The sequence below is a fragment of the Helianthus annuus genome, chromosome 14, assembly GCF_002127325.2.
Source record: "Helianthus annuus cultivar XRQ/B chromosome 14, HanXRQr2.0-SUNRISE, whole genome shotgun sequence".
In the NCBI taxonomy this organism is placed as follows: Eukaryota; Viridiplantae; Streptophyta; class Magnoliopsida; order Asterales; family Asteraceae; genus Helianthus; species Helianthus annuus.
The window spans coordinates 142542350-142559704 of NC_035446.2; the positions used below are offsets into that span (position 1 = coordinate 142542350).

The following is a 17355-nucleotide window of genomic DNA, read 5'->3' on the forward strand; positions in this document are numbered from 1 at the left end:
AACGTTTTTCCCCATATTAAAACCAAGTTCTCTATAACCAATGGCTCTGATACCAATCTGTCACACCCCCAAAATCCACCTGCGGAGTATCACCGCTTGGGAGCGTGACTGACCAGGATCAAGCCATCAATCATATTGAACATAGCATAATATAAATAAGATAGTTCGTAAAAACCCAATTCAATACAATTGATGTTCTAAACCAAACATAGTATCAATAGCGGAAGCATGTAAATAACCCAACATAGTTAATAGTTTGAAATGTCGTAATGTTCAACATAGTAATCACGATCCTTGTCCACAACGACCGCGCCTCCAGTGCAAGCTCCATAAGTACCTAAGGTCCTGCAAGGCATGCAGCAACGAGTCAACAACTAGTTGAGCGAGTTCACAGTTAACAGTTCAGTAGTAATATAGAATGAGTAGTAGTATGTTCGTTCGTTATGTCATGTATCGTATTAGTTTCCATCGCGGCCTCCCAGGCAGGTGTGCGAAGATATTAGGGGAATGTTCATCCCGAGTATTCTAGACTAGGTTTATCTGTATCGCGGCCTACCAGGCAGGTGTGCGAAGATTAGTAAGTTCCAGTTCGCGGCCTTCCAAAGGCAGGTGTGCGAAGTCAGTCATAATATCGCGGCCAACCCTTGGCAGGTGTGCGAAGATCAGTTCAATAAGTGTTACTAGTCTAGTCGTAGTTCTATCAGCGAAGTATATACAATAGTTCATCAAATCCCATTCCCACCCGGGAACCCCATGCCTTGGCTGTGTGAACTCACCTTGGTTTGCTCGGTATGCTTAACTATGTGCTAGCAATTACTCAATCAAATCCTATAGTAAACACGTTTACTTGATCAGTTCACGTTCGTAAAGTTTCACATGCAATTAATACCACAGAGTATGTTCGACAGTTGATATCATGCATCATACGTCAGTTAATCACATTCATACAATCCGCATTTCTCATAGCGGCTTTCTCGCTTTAATCTATCAATATCATCCGCACTTACTGGATTAATACACTTTGCATAACAGAGTTAATCGGAAACAGATTACAGTTAACTCACATAACGTAATTACCACAACAGAGTTAACATAGTTATCATACTTAACATACTTAAAGCGTTAATAAACTTAACAGGTTTACAGAGTCTGTGGTTTCATTTTGATCATACAAATCGCAACATCAGTTAGCATACAACTCATTGTTTCGAAGTAATCATCACACATCATCGGACAGGGCCTTGCCCTTTATAAAACTCGGACATAAGGGTGGGGGGGGTTTCCCCTGTTTAAAAATCGGACTAGAACATTGGGGGGTGGGGTTAAAAATTTGGACAACATAGATGGGGGTCACAAAGGTCGGACATGGGGGTCTCCTCATGAAACTCGGACCCCCTCATGAGTTAAAGGTCGGACATAGACACACTAAAGAAACTCGGACCACATCTATTGTCCTGAAACTCGGACCATGCTCATGAGTGAAACTCGGACATCCCATCAATTTAAAGGTCGGACATGGTGGCTCACATAAAACTCGGACCATGTGGCAAGGGTTAAAGGTCGGACCTTGCACACTTGTAAAACTCGGACATTAGCACACCCCTATAAAACTCGGACACACAATGTGTTAAAGGTCGGACCATAAGGGGGGTGGGGGTTAAAGCTCGGACACATGCATCATCTAAAAGTCGGACTAGGGTCATGATCATATAATTCGGACCATGTTGATTTTATAAACTCAGACATCTCAATCATACACAAAACTCAGACAAACAATTTCTCATACGTTCATTGAGATTATAACAGTTACGTTTTCATGTTATCAAGATTAAGAAACCCTAATTACGTATCTGTACCGTAGTAAACAAATCAACAGTTATTCATTCTTATATATCACGATTCTAAATTGTCAAGCAATCGATTGTACGACTAATCACATCATTATCACAATTATCCAGAATCAAATCAAAATGACAGAAGTATCATATGAGAGCTAGGGTTTTCATGAACACACAATCAAGAATTGATTATGATCAAACAATCAATTAGGTTTACAAGTATTACAATAATCGATAAACAATTACCTTGAATGATTCTAGAGGAAGATGAATCAAAGTGTTGAATGTCTTGTGCCAATGATGATGGTGATGATTGCTAGGGGATTAGAGATTGTAGTACGTGCTTTGGTTTTGTGAAAAATGATTAGTGAACAAAGGATTAGGGTTAAGTATAGCTTAAGTTTCACTAATAGCTCTCTACACCCTTAATTAATATATTTTACAATAGTACACCATCTCAAATAGTTTCACAGTTTCACCACCAAGTTTATGCATTTGACAAGTCTATCACAATTAACACATAACCATGCATAAACACACAATACACTTTATTGAATTAAAACGTATACAATTCCATAGCAATCAATTGTGCAAATAAACAACTAAACAATACAAGAACGTGCAATAAATGCGAAATAGGAATCTTGGAAATTCGAGTTGTCACACATGTGTACGGCGAACCGTACTTTGTTGCGGTCATCACACTCACATATATCTAATACTGAGGTTTACGGGACATGAAGTGCTTATAAGTACATTCCTTTGATTTGGAATATTCACCTTTTCCTTCTAGTGGCATGGTTGCAGTAGTGTTTTTCTTTTCGCCCATTCTTTCCCTTTGTACTGGCGTGGAGCCTGCTGAGCTTTCTTCATGTCGTTCTCCAGATTGGTTAACATTACTGGTTTGTGCATTCTTCATTACCTTAGCCACTTCCACAGCTATATTGTGGATATCCTCAGTATTTAGACGCATGCTTGTACTAGACCGGGACCTGACACTATGAGAGGGAGTTCGAGTCCTATAAGAATCTTCCTCTCTCCTTCTGTTATTCTGATTATTTCTAGACCCTTGTTCATCTCTATGTTCAGACATTGTCTCCTTCCTATAGGAATATGAGTATAAAGAGTTACTAGTATGTATGATACATCATTATAATATAACAACTATATATAGCACATAAAAAGGCACAATATAGTTTACTTCTTCCAGCGTCACTCAATTGACTATGCAAGTACTTTTCCTGAGAACATGTTATTTGGCCTAGTCTGAGTGTGCTATTAATCTTTAGAGAACTACTGGTTAAAGTTTAGGCATTCCTGCAATACCTAATTCGCTAAAACCTCGGGCTCTGATACCAACTGTAACACCCACCCCGTAACCCGGGTGATTATGCACAATTGATACACTTACAGCGGAAACAAACTAAACTTTCATTAAAACTTATAATAGTCTGAGTACAACACTTTATTTATTTACAATCTTTTGGCAACTAAGAACTCCTTGATCTTCTAAAACTCCACAACTAGCTTTCCTCATGACTTACCTGAGATAAGTATACTCAAAACGACGTCAGATATATACTGGTGAGCTCATACTATACAATTTTTATAAAGACAGACCACATTTTACATTATATGCATACACAATATGGGCATGTGACCACATTATAGTCAGGTCGGGCCTCAATGAACCTTATAGGTCACATTTGACTTGTCACAAACCACCGTACAAGAGACATACTGGTCCTCCAGCTATGCCCCCCTACGTCTGTCACATAGGTATGAGTGTGTGTCGCTGGACCTTATAAGCACGAAGTGGCTGTGGGTACAACACCTTATTACCCTTCCCAGAGTGACACACCTCATTAAGCATAATAGGATCCCATATACCCCTACTGACACATGTATACTGCAGCATTCTCATTATTACCAGTTATGGACGAGTATACTATCACAGTTTAAAAGACAAGTATGATGACTCACCTGATTAGCAATTGCTTAAATGCCGCTAGTACGATTGGGTTATGTCCCAAGGTCCTGACACAATTACATAATCCTAGGTTAGGTAATGGTACACCTAACTAGTCATTATCATGGTTGGATATTGGTTAACCCTACCTTGTTTAAGCATGGGTGATCAGTCCATGCCTAACTAAGGCTAGGCTACCCAATACCCGCCCCTGACAATAACCCTAGTACCTAAAAATAATACTAACACTACTACTACTAATATATTATTATTAATAATAAAACTAATATTAACTACTAAAAATAAATAATAAATAACTAAACATAAACTTAAACGAGAGTATACCTCAAAACTATCTACGGCACGTTGATGTAGAGTTTCCCTACTCCTACTCCTGCTCCTACTCGTGCTCTAAAAACGACTACTAACAACACCCAACATGGTATCGTATACTCGGGATTCTCAATACCAGAGCGTTCCCGTTAAAATTTTGGTGTATCTAAAATCCTACAATTTAACTCCTATATATATGTGAAGCAAGCAAGCACCTCAATGGCTTTCTGAGCGATGTGGGACAATTGACGTGTTAGCTAGCTAGCTTGACATGCTAGCTAGCTTAGTTATATTAATTCAGCTGCTTCACTCGTTTTTCTTGTATAACTTTTAAAATATGACCTTTTATAAAACGATGAATATGTCATTAGAACGAGCATATTTTTATCTACGTTTTAACCTAAGTTTCATTAAAAACGGAGTAAGGTAAAAAAATAATATATTTAATTATTAATATTAATGGTCTCCTATATTAGCCAAGGTTTGTCAAGATATTTCATCTTTCACACCATCATCTTACTCGTTTAACAATATATGAAATATAAATTACATATTTCACACGTTTATAACCAGCACATTAAGGTTCGGGGTATTACATCTACCTTACTTGTTACCACAGTCTCCACCCTACTCAACACTTGGCTCTCCACTTCTTGCGCTATCTTCGAAACATTTGCATCAAACGCCTTCACTACTTCATCCGAAATCATCTTGTTTAACTCGTTTCGAGTTATCCGTTCCGTGGTATCCGTGTTTCCTCCACTTGCCATCTACAATTTAAATACTCATGTTAAACATTATTACATTCGTTCTCCTTATCTTTCTATACATCATTCGTTCTTAGTAATTCATTCTCATAAGTCATAAACCCATCCAATCTTCCTTTACAACATTCTAAATGCGTTAATTACTTCATTCATTCGTGTTCGAGACTTCCCATTCTTTCCCACATTCATCATTAAAACATGTTAGCTATCTTGAATTCTTAGTTTCATAATCAATTTGGGGTGTTCTTAGCGTTTAAACGAATACTAGAACTGAATTAAAGAGTCTCGCATAACAAACAAGCAAATCAGAAAAATCAGATAAGGAGGTGCCGTCACCGACGACACATGTGTGCGTCGCCGACGGTCCCTAAATAGTTGTGTCGCTGCCTTTTGTCCGTAGGCAGGAAAGTAAGCCGTCGGGTGAAGGGGTGCCGTCGCCAAAGCCACAAGGGGCCGTCGCCGACGGTCCTTCTGATCAGCAGACGCTGTTCAGCTCAAAATTTTCATTTCCAGGCCTTCTTTCAACCCGAAATGATTCCGTGGATCCTCGAAACCTCCCGTAACATTCCTTTACACCCCAATCAAATTATTATTGTAGTTTAACCGTAATCCCTTCTCGTTTCTCATCAAAGTCATAGCTCAAAACCTTAAATCACTTACTTACGTGGCGCTTTGGAACGAACACAGTTTCACAAGAGCTTTCGGTTTGAGTCCGAGCACCATAACTTGCTCGAATCTCTCAAACCTAGGCTCTGATACCAACTTGTAAGGTCTAACTTTTTAAAAGAAACTAACAAGCTTTCATTTGACAAAATAGCAAATGGGTCGAATAATTCATAAGTAAAATTCTACATTAATCTTCATGGTAACTACATATTGTTTACAAAAGGAGTTTTCAACCCAAACGTTTCAGAACCAACAATGTAGTCTTTAACTACTAGTTTAACATCTAATAACTACTGGATTAAGTTACTTACAAAAGACCCGTTTTTAACAAAAGACATCACTTAACAAAAGTTTAAACCATAACTAGGATCCTTGCGGAAGCGTGCATCATGAGTGTGTTCGATCCAAGTAGCGCCGTTAACAAGTTGCTTTACCTACATACAACCAATCCATTAGACAATTTAATTCATAAGTTTAATCGACATCAAATTACTAGTTAAACTTCAAGAAAACATTTAAACCTTCTTCCAAACATGAATTTCTCAACTTGATACATTATCGCTCCAACTCATTCAAACCATATTCTTATCATACTTCGTCCTTATCTAACTCATTACAAGTATACGGTCTCAACATGTAAAAAGATATCATTTATAATAATGCATACTAATAACATTTCGTAAGCAAGAGAACTTACCTTTGTCGTTGTTCGTTTGCGATCCGGAGCGACTTGAACTTTCTTCTTTGACCCCTATAATCCAAGAATCGCATACTTTAGGCTTATGTCATTCTTTTTCATTCCATTATCAACTTATTTACATTAAAACACAACAATTCTCAATTCTAACCATTTAACTTTGTAAAATCATTTGTTCTCCTTATTCAAGCATTTTAACAAACACTTGGTGTGCGTACTACTAGTTAAGCATAATGTACTAGTATTATATGCATAACATAGCTAGTTCATACCAATAACATCAAGAACATCAATTTTAATCAAAAACTCATACAACCTTCATCCTAATTCAATTTCAAATAGCGACATCTTATTAAGAACATCATCATGTAACATCATTTATGCTAATCTACATCCCAACTTCATGTTACATATCACCACCATCCAATTCTAAGTGAGTTTTCGCTTTTAACTACAAATTAGGTCGAATTCAAGCATAATTCAAGCTCTATATGGGATTTCTAACACATGTTCATACTAATTTCACATGAATTTCGAGTTTTACTTAAAACCCATTTCATACATGATCATTAAATCATAAAATTCAACATACCTTATGTAGAGAATTCTTAGATGGTTATGAATCTCATCACATGCACAAGATTTTGATTCTCATTCATCCTTAATTGGCTGAATTTCTAGTTGATAGTGAAGAGGTGGGTGTTGTTCTTCCTCCCCTCAATCTCGACACACACATACATACCCCAGTAACTGGCTCAAGTTTTTGTTATAACATTCTCATTTACTAACTTTCACCTTCAGCCCCTTATGTTTAGCTACTTATCAACTATTTACCCATCCTTTAATTAGATTTCTTTTTCTCATAGTAAACTTTGTTTATACTACTTAGTTAGTTTTACTAACATGGTAAATAACATGCTATTATTAAAAGTCTAAGGTTACCATTTAATCCTAAGACTTCATACATGAAGATTATATCAAAACATATAATAATAAAATTTTGGGGCGTTACACAGATGATTATGCTCTAAAATCATTTTTCAGTTCCAAAAATCCGATTCATTTCCAAAATCAATGGGTTCAATTCCAAAAACATCTTTTTCAAGTTCTAAAATCATCGAAATCAAACAAGATTCAAACCTAAATCATGTCTACCAAAGGTAATTTCAAATTGTTGGATGAACTAGTAACGTATATGATGCACTTACAGAGCAATTTTGAATTGTATGTTGTTTAATGAACTTGTAAATTACTTATGTGTTGTATGTTTTTTTATAAACTAGTAGAGTAATTATGATGCACTTATAAAGTAATTTTAAATTATATGTTGTTTGAGGAACTTGTAGATAGGGGTGTGCATAAAACCGAATTAACCGACCCATAACCGAATAACCGAACCATAGGGAAAACTGATGGGTCGGTTAATGTTTTTATAAAAACCGAAACTCATGGGTCGGTTATGGTTTTCCATGTTTCAAAACCCATCATAACCGAACTGACCCAGCTGTTAGTAGTTATTAATTGGCTAACTATTAATATTACAGGGCTGGATCGGAGACTCTTTCATTGAAGATGAAGATTGGGAATAAACTTCCACCAAGCCTATTTTCTTTATCGAATTCTAGACTTTTCATCATCAATTTTAAGTATTTGTTGTTTTGGTTCAATGTTTGTTTGAATTTATGGATTATTTTATACTGAATGTTTGAATAGTTGGTGATAGTTGATATTTATATTATATATTACATGTATTAATTTTATAAAAATGTGTAATAAGAATTGATGGTTAACCGACCCATAACCGACCACTATAACCATAATAAACGATTAACTAAAACCGCCATAACCGATCGGTTATGGTTTTCCATGAACAGGCATCTCGGTTATGGTTTTCCATGAACAGGCATCTCGGTTATGGTTATAGTTTTAGGCCAAAACCGACCCATGCACACCACTACTTGTAGAGTAATTGTGTTTGTTATGTTTTTTTTTTTTATGAAATAGTAGAGTAAGTATGATGCACTTGTAGAGTGATTTTGAATTTTATGTTTGATGCACTTGTAGAGTAATTTTGAATGATATCTTGTAGCAGTGTATTAATGATGAACTAGTAGAGTAATTATGATGCACTTATAGAGTAATTTTGAATTTTATGTTGTTTGATGCACTTGTAGAGTAAATTTTGAATGACTGGTTGTTTGATGCACTTGTAGAGTAATTTTGATGATATCTTGTAAAAGTGATGAACTAGTAGAGTAATTATGATGCACTTGTAGAGTAAATTTTAATGACTAGTGTTTGATGCACTATGTATAATTACTCTACTTTTGACACTTACTCTACTAATAAAATAATTACTTTATTATTCTAGCAGGATAATTACTTCACTAGAGTAATTATTCTATCTATTTCTTTTGTATCAAAATCAAGGCGGTTCAAAATCATTATGTAACTACAAACTGACAGTAAAAACAAGGGAAATCTAAATCAAGCTTCAATTCACCCGATTCAAATTTACAATTTTAAGGAACTCCAATTGATCGGATCTAAGAAACAAGGGAAATCAGAATCAAGGGAGTGTTCAAATCACGTTTAGCGATTTGCAAAACTTGATTGGTAAGAAAGAACGTAGCATGAATGAATTGCAGTTTGAAGAAATTACAAAAATGTCACCGCTCTAAAGCCTTCACTTCGTATGTTTTGTATAATAAAGTTATTTGTATTAAATCTTTTGCCTACTATATAAGTGAAACAATTAAAAAGTTAATAAACAAGCAAGCTTAATAGATATATGGTTTAAAACGAATCAAGCCCGCTTAGACATAGTTTGATTCAGTTACCTTAGTAGACACAAATCAAAGTAATTTAACATAAACTGAGGTTCTCCTTTGAACATTTATTCGTAAGGACGTGTCGAGATTATAAGTGTTACTCAAATTTATAATCATTTCTATACGTTGGAAAAACCAGTGGAAATTAGTTTTTACTGAATGTTGACACAAATAATAATATATATGTAGGACCTTAAGATAAGAACTTCGCAACAAGGTAAAATATGTCCAATATGAAGCAAAAATAAATATGATGTCGATACTCAAAGTTACGAAGTTTATATGAAACTTGAAGTAAGACAATGAATAAAATTTAGAGTAAATTACAAGTTTTGTCCTTTATGTTTGTACCAGATTGCAGGTTGTGTCCTTTGCCTTTAAATTTGACGTGTTTTGTCCTTAACGTTTCAAAATCCTGCTTGTTATGTCCTTTAGCCCTTTAGCTTAGTCAGATTTTTTTGTTAAATATTGTCATGTGCTATGAGGGTATTCTTGTCATTTTACTCTACATGGACTATTGAGTAAAAAACTTATATCAAGGGACTAAATGTATAAAAAAATTAAACATTACAAAAATGACATAAACTCTTGAAACTTTTCATATTCAGCACACAAATTTCTCATAAAAATGACAAAAACATAAAAAAGATGACACAATTACAAACCAAACCCACAAACTATTAAGCAAGATACACAATGAAATGAAGTAGTGTCTCTGTACCATCATTGTTCTGCTGATCTGTACCCTAGAATGTCTTCACCACAGCATGTCCCTTAGCATTCACATACTTTTCGATGCCACCCATCACCGCCAGCTGCGACTCTGCCACCGCGCTACGGTGAACAACCTCCAGCATCAGTGTCATACCTTCTCCGACAACCACCACCACCACCAATACTGCCCTTTCTCTCTCTAAACCAAAGGCCCATAAAACTAACCACCATACATACCTATGGTTACTGCAAATTAAAATTAACCATAGATCTGGACATTGCCAACCACCCACCCCCAAATCTAAACAGTTGACCACCAAATCTAATGCAAAGGATTATAAAAAAACCCTAAAATTATACAAACTAATCATGAGGGTGTTGATGGTGGAGGCTTCCCACTGCAGCAACCACCGTGTTTAGGAGGGGGGAAACGACGATGGGGAAAAGATGAGAGGTGTTTATAGGAGTCTCATTGTTCTGATCTGGTTAAAGGTGGTGGAGATTGGTGGTTGTGGTGATGTTGACAATGTTAGAGATTGGTGGCAGGTGGGTGTCGTTGGTTGTGGTAGTGGCTAGTTGAAGAACGATATACAAAGAGAGAGGTTTCATCTTTTTGCACATTTAGTCTCGAGTTACTTACTGAATAGTCCCTAGAGAGTAAAATGACAAGAATACCCTTATATGCACATGACCATATTTAACATAAAAACTGACTGAGTTAGGGCTAAAGGACATAACGTGCAGGATTTTGAAACATTAAAAACAAAACTAATCAAATTTAAAGGCAAAGAACACAGCTTACAATTTGGTACAAACATAAAAGACAAAACTTATAATTTACTCTAAAATTTATTTTAGTAATTATGAAAACTCATTACCCAAAAACAAACAAGGCAAACCTTAGAGTGGGTAAAACTTGTCATACACATAGCTAGGTGGACAAACCATAGAGCGTTCTAAGACCGAACCTTTTTTGGAAATTACTTGCGGGGCTTAATTATCTATAGTAGGCATGAGCTCGGTACCGTCCGGTACCAAAAGAATCAGTACCGAAAATCCTCAAAAGTGGGTACCGATACCGAATATACCCAGTTCGGTACCGGTACCGGTACCGGTTCGGTACCGGTACAGTACCGGTATTTGAGGGTAAAAACCGGTAAATACCGGTACCGAACCGGTATGGTACCGGACCGGTACCGAACCGGCACCGAAAATGTTAAAAGTCGGTACCGAATCGGTACCGAAAAGGTACCCGGTTGGGTAAATTCGGTACCGGTACCGGTTCGGTACCAGTTCAGTACCGGTTCGGTACCGGTACGCTCATCCCTAATCTATAGCCTAATAAATATGATAAACGACCTACGCGAGAGAGGAGAGATTGCTTTGAATGGAACTGCGGGTACGGAACTCCCAAGAGTTTTCATAGACGCAAGCTAGTGTTTTAAAGCCATAAAACACAACCTAGAGAGAATGAGCTGCCATTTTAAAGCCATAAAACACTCTGTGCTTTTTCTACCACTCCATATGGCGCTTCACGCCCGATTTTCATGCCCTCCCACTCCATATAGTCTCAGTTAGTAAGTAGGAAGGTCTATGGTTGGGCTTACATGGTTCTATTTAAAATTTTGAATTAGAATTTTATGAAGTGTGTGCAGGAATTGATGGAAACAATTATATTTCACAGTATCTGTTCATTGCAGTATTGTATACTGATGTTAAAGCTATTAACGTAATTTAACCATCAAGTCATACTGGTATGAAGGACAGCGGAGGTGTGGTAGAGTGGCCATATGTTTAGACAATGTGTTTCAGTTTATAATCGTTGGTTCATTGTATAAACAAACATAGGCTTTTGATATAGTACAAAACAATGTACATTTGCTTACTAGACCAGCTTCATTGACCATAAATCTCAACAAATCTGAAGAGCAAAAGAAATTTATTTGCGAACAGAACAACACCTACCATTTGAGCGATTACAAAAGGTGGTTGCCTGAATTTCCGTTCAATAACCCATTTGTCAATTATCACAAATGGTAACAAAAAATCAATAATTTTTAAGGCCTTTTTTCAATTTAAAAAAAAAATAAAGTGATCCAGATCAAGGCTCAGAGTGTTGCTTTATCTGCTCAACGAATAGCTTTCGCCATTCTCATACAAGAGGTGTCAGAATAATTAGCAAACAATCATCTTCGCCAAAACAAAAAACAAATTAAAAAACAAAAGTTGTTTCAAAAATGTTATATATCTGATTTCTTAACTGAAATAATTATTGTTATTTTGTACATTACATGTTTAATTAATGAAAAACATGAAAGAAAATGTACTTTTGCTTACTAGACCAGCTTCATAGACGATGAATCTCAACAAATCTGAAGAGCAAAAGAAATTGATTTACGAACAGAACAACACCTACCATTCGAGCGATTTACGAAAGGTGGTTGCCTGAATTTCTGATCGATAAACTCACAAAACATTTGTCAAATACAACAAAAAGAAATTAAATGACGAAGGCTCAGAGTGTAGCTTTATGTGCTCAAGGAACAGCTTTCGCTATTCTCATACAAGAGGTGTCAGAATATTAAGCACTTAATCATCTTTGCCTAACACACAATTAAAAAAAAAAACATTTCGAAATAACAGCTTCAAAACCTGCAATCAAGTGTTTAGCGGAAAAATGACTGATGCGGCTGCCTTGACACTAGGGTTTAGATTCAGTTGTGATGTTTAACATCGTAGAAGTTGGATATTTATAAATTCCTGATGGGCTTAATCAAAGGCCCAATAAGATTTCACTACTTTCTTTTGGGTCCTGAAAAAAATAGGTAACACATTAACAGACCGATCACAAATGCTATGACTTGGCTTCTTGTCCAAAGCAGAGGTGCACAAAATAACCGATTATTAACTTGTAACCGGTTAATAATTGATTGAGGAATAACCGGTTAGTGATTATTCTTAATCATAGGTTAGTAACCAGTTATTGATATTCAATATAAGAACCGTTAGTAACCGGTTTTTAACCGGCAGACCGGTTAACCAAAAAATTAAAAAAAAAAACACGGTTATTAACCTAAAGTATCCGGTTAAACTAATTAACCGGACCAGTTAAAAAGATAACCGGTTAATTACTTAACTTAAAAAAACTTAATTTTCTTACGTACTTATTTTTATGTACGTGTTGGTATAAATTCAGGTCTGTTAACGTTTCAACATAATTTTTTTCGCAGATAAGTCGGATTGGATATAATACGTTTCCGTGCTTATTTTTATGTGAGTTTTTTACTTTGTCTATATTTTAAAATAACAATCACCTGTAAATTTGCTTCTTTCTAAACACCGGAGCGTCGGAAAAAGAAATGTTGATGTTATATACATATTTCACACAATCACACTCTTTACTTCACTTTTACTACTCTCGAGAGACATTTGTTAGAGGGTCAAAAACTCAAAACGTTTCTACTTGAGATACTCTGGTTAACTAAGATTTGGCCGGCCGGAGGGTCCAATGACCCCCCTGTGCTTCCGTCGCTGGTCCCCGAAGTCTTTAGTTGTCATCCCCATTTCCCGGAAACGTTTAGCAGTCGTCCCGCAATATCCGAAACGATTAGGGAACGTCCCCATGGCGTTTCCGTCCCCAAAACGTCCATGGGACGGATACTCCATGCTTCCAACGCTAGTCACTATTCCCACTGGGGCTAGGAAGTAAGCCCCACAACCCAAAGCGGCGAAAAACAAATAGAATTTGCTAAAAGTTCTATGATGGGGCTCTCGGCAACCCTGAACTACTAAAAACCTGGCCCTTTGATGTGTTTGCCCAGCCTCTTCCACTAGAAAGAGCTTCTTCTCTTAAGGCTTATCGGCATTGGGTTAGGTTGCATTGGTTGTTAGCCCCCGCATGGGAATCAAGAAGGAAAGGGGGTACTACGAGCCCTCTGCCCCACGCATCTAACCGGCTCGCGTGGTTCACCGGTTCCACCGACCCCAGGGTCATCAGGTGATCATATATCTTTGCGCCGCCAATATGTCCTGGGGTGTGCTTTTCCTGGGAGTATGGCATGGGTTACTTCAGCGCCTGGTACTCGAACATTGGCTCGAGGTATGAGTTGTTTTTTCATCTCCTACCGGAGATGGGGTTCATGGTCCCAGTTGTTTTTTTTAGATAAAACCCTATAACTAATGTTAAAAACAATTTTTCTTAGTTTAGATGCACCATCCCATTACTATTTGATTTATATTAAGCCTATCAAACATTTAAACCATCTTTTAGTTAAAGTCATTTACGGTTTACCCAATTACTCATTTAGACCATGTGTAGTGGTACACATGAATAATATCTCAATCCATGAGCATTGTGTGACACGTGTCATCCTAGTCAGCAAAGGGGCATTATGGGACGTTTTTTCACAAATGGACGTAGTGGGATAATGCCCCATCAATGATTACCCAATTATTATTTTCTTATTTTTTTTAATTTAAAACTAATGATATTTGATTTGGAATGATCTCATTGGCCCAACAATTTGAAGAAAGGTGTTTATAAAAGCACGCCTTGGAGGATATTTTTGAAAAAAAAAGCCCTCGGGCGTTCCTTGGGCGTTGTGGGGCATTTTTGGGGAAAAACGCCCAAAAACCCCCCACTATGGGTGGTCTTAGACCACCCGTAGTGGGCCGTGATTTAAAAAAAAAATGAAAAAAAACGCCCCAAAACGCCCCTCCCCCCACTACACCCGGCGTTAGCCGACGTTATTTTCAAATAAAATGGAAGGTGGCATGATTTTTAAAACACCGAAGTGTTTGCATGTGATCAATGGGAGACCAATGGGATTGTGCCAAGTAAGTTTGACTAACTGACATAGTTTAGTTTTTTTTTTTTTTTTTTTAATCCTTTTCTCTATAAAAAATAATAATTATTTATTGATTGCTTGGGCGTTATTGGAATAATGCCCCATTACGCCACTTTTGGAATAATGCCCCATGCTGACTAGAATGACACGTGTCGAATAATGCCCCATGGTGGGGGCATTATTTTGTTTCACCACTACACATGGTCTTATAGTTTTAAACCTAGCGTTTGGCGCCTAAGTCGGCATATGTGATATGGGGCGCTAATGGACAACGGAGTTCTAAGATGAACATTGGAAATTTGGACTATTTAATTTCCCCAAATGGATTTTACACATTGCGACGTTCGAGCAAAGACGTCGGTCAAAGTGTTGATCAAATTTTCATGCATTGACCAACTTAGTCCAACATCATTAACTCCATGGAAAATCCAAGAACCAAGATTGCATGACCAAAATGAAGTTGAAAAGTTTGTATAAAACCCTCTTTCCCACCTTCATGCTCATAATCCCAAACACAACGAGAGAAAATGATAACGCTATCAATCATTTGCCCTTTGTTTAGGTCAAAATAGCAGTTGTCACCACCCCAATAATTCAAGATTTCAAATGGGTCATCAACTACAAGCCTGCCCATCTGAAAACACCACTAGAATCAGCAATAGATGCAGCCGGATCCAAGTGAAATGTTATGGGAAGTCATGTCAGTCTTGCGCGGGGAGGGTGATTGCCGACTGCGTTGCGGTGAGTTGCTGCCCATGCGCCGTTGTCAACATCTTTACGCTCGCGTTTCTTAAGCTTCCATGGATGATGGGGAGGAAATGTTTGGGTAATAAAAACAAGAAAAAGAAACTCATTAAACATGAAGATAAAGATGGAAGTTCAAGAAGAGAGCAGGGAGCCATTGAATTAGGAAGTTGTAAGTACAGTGCAAGGTTTGAAGCAGAAAGGGTTTGGTTAGAATTTGATCATTTGGGTTTTGGTAGGGTTTCTTTTAGTGGCATCCAATCACTTGGTTAGTAGTAGACTAGTTTTCTTTAGAGCCATTTTGAGTATAACAATTTCATGATTTTGGATTTAAACGCTTAATTCTAGACCTTAATATCCACTTTTCATGTATATGTTTCTATACCCACATCAAGTAATCATTGATCCAAACTATGATTCTACTCATTGCCTGTTGGTTTTATAATATAAAAAATGAGTCTTGTGCAAATGTATGGATGCATTGATGCCATATTAATTCATCATAAAAAAAAGGCTCTTGCACTACCTTTTTCACATTTTTTTTGGGTATTATTCTGGTTGGCATTTCATCAAACATATGTAGAACGACCTATCTGTTCATCTTCTACACTGTTTGTTACAATTTCAATACCTAATTCTTCATTACAGTCTCAACTATTTTCATTATGAAGCTCTAAATCTTGTCAACCATCCTTCGTCCTTGTAATAACAAGTTCCTTCAAGTATAGAGACAATATATGACTGATTTATGGTAGACGGGGAAGGATCCACTAAAAAGTGGATTTTGCCTAAGCAACCTAAGAAAGATTGTGATGATGACATGTGGCTAAGTAGGAATGGAGGGCATTTTGGTCCTTATAAATAAGAGTGAAAATGACATGTGACACCTCTTTTGTTTTTTTAAAAATTCAACAAAAAAAAATCTAGCACAAAAAATGTAGTACAAAAAAATATACCACAAAAAAATCTAGTACAAAAAAAATATAGCACGAAAAATTTCAGCAAAAAATCTAGTACAAAAAGATCCAGCACAAAAAATTGAGGGAAAAAAAATTTAAAACAAAAAAATTCAGCACAAAAAATTTAACACAAAAATATAGTACAAAAATTAAGCACAAAAAAATGTTATGCACGAATCGGCCTTTGTCTTAATTGTTGAGTGTTATGTGCCTTATGTCCAAGGCTTGATGCAAAACTACTATCGAGTCGGGGGTCTCATTGGAAGCAACCTCTCTGTTCCTACGGGGTAGAGGTAAGGTTGTCTACATCTTACCCTCCTGAGACCCTACCTTAGTTCTTCTAGCCATTTTTGAAATTCGTCAGCAGCAAAGTTGGTGCCGTTATCGGTAACGATGCACATTGTTAGACCGAAACGGCAGATGATGTGTTCCCAAATGAATTTCCTTGTTATCATAGCAGTGGTTGAGGCAAGTGGTTTTGCCTCTACCCATTTTGTGAAATAATCGACGGCTATTATGATAAATTTGACTGCGCCTGGTGCGTCTGGGAATGGTCCGACCACGTCAATTGCCCATTTCTGAAAGGGCCATGCGGTGGTGACCGGGATCAAGTTGTTCTTGGGGCGCAAGGTTTTGGGGGCATGCCGTTGGCAATTAATACACTTGCGCAATTCTTTGACGAGGTGCATGCCGGGGCAGTAATAGCCAGCATTCATGATTTTTGCCACTACCATGCGTGGTCCTGCGTGTATGCCGCACATTCCCTCATGTATCTCTCTGATTAGGTATGTGGCATCTTGGGGATCTACGCAGCGTAGGAGTGGTCCCAGGTATGATTTACGGTATAGGATACCGTCTCCCATTTGATAATGGCACGCTTTATATTGCAACTTGCGTGCCTCTAACTTGCTTTCGGGAGTCACACCTGATTGCAGGTATGCAATGATTGGTGTCATCCAGGATGTTGTACCGTATTGGATGACATTGACT

General features: G+C 37.1%; 2 long non-coding RNA genes and 4 other non-coding genes across 6 annotated transcripts; all 6 read right to left on the reverse strand.

The window, feature by feature from the left end:
• Window positions 1-3321: 3321 nt before the first annotated feature.
• Window positions 3322-4172, reverse strand: LOC110906001. Its single transcript, XR_002573581.2, has 3 exons — window positions 4153-4172; window positions 3822-3875; window positions 3322-3382 (listed from the first exon to the last, which is right to left on the reverse strand). It is a non-coding gene; the product is annotated as an uncharacterized LOC110906001 (long non-coding RNA).
• Window positions 4173-5736: 1564 nt separating this feature from the next.
• LOC110906003 lies at window positions 5737-7023 on the reverse strand. The gene is made up of 3 exons (XR_002573582.2): window positions 6863-7023; window positions 6271-6324; window positions 5737-6007 (listed from the first exon to the last, which is right to left on the reverse strand). It is a non-coding gene; the product is annotated as an uncharacterized LOC110906003 (long non-coding RNA).
• A 4661-nt stretch (window positions 7024-11684) lies between these two features.
• LOC118487079 lies at window positions 11685-11810 on the reverse strand. The gene has a single exon (XR_004880245.1). It is a non-coding gene; the product is annotated as a small nucleolar RNA snoR77 (small nucleolar RNA).
• Window positions 11811-11920: 110 nt separating this feature from the next.
• LOC118487066 lies at window positions 11921-12012 on the reverse strand. The gene has a single exon (XR_004880232.1). It is a non-coding gene; the product is annotated as a small nucleolar RNA snoR1 (small nucleolar RNA).
• Window positions 12013-12135: 123 nt separating this feature from the next.
• On the reverse strand, window positions 12136-12262 carry LOC118487078. The gene has a single exon (XR_004880244.1). It is a non-coding gene; the product is annotated as a small nucleolar RNA snoR77 (small nucleolar RNA).
• Window positions 12263-12327: 65 nt separating this feature from the next.
• On the reverse strand, window positions 12328-12419 carry LOC118487067. The gene has a single exon (XR_004880233.1). It is a non-coding gene; the product is annotated as a small nucleolar RNA snoR1 (small nucleolar RNA).
• Between the last annotated feature and the right edge of the window lie 4936 nt (window positions 12420-17355).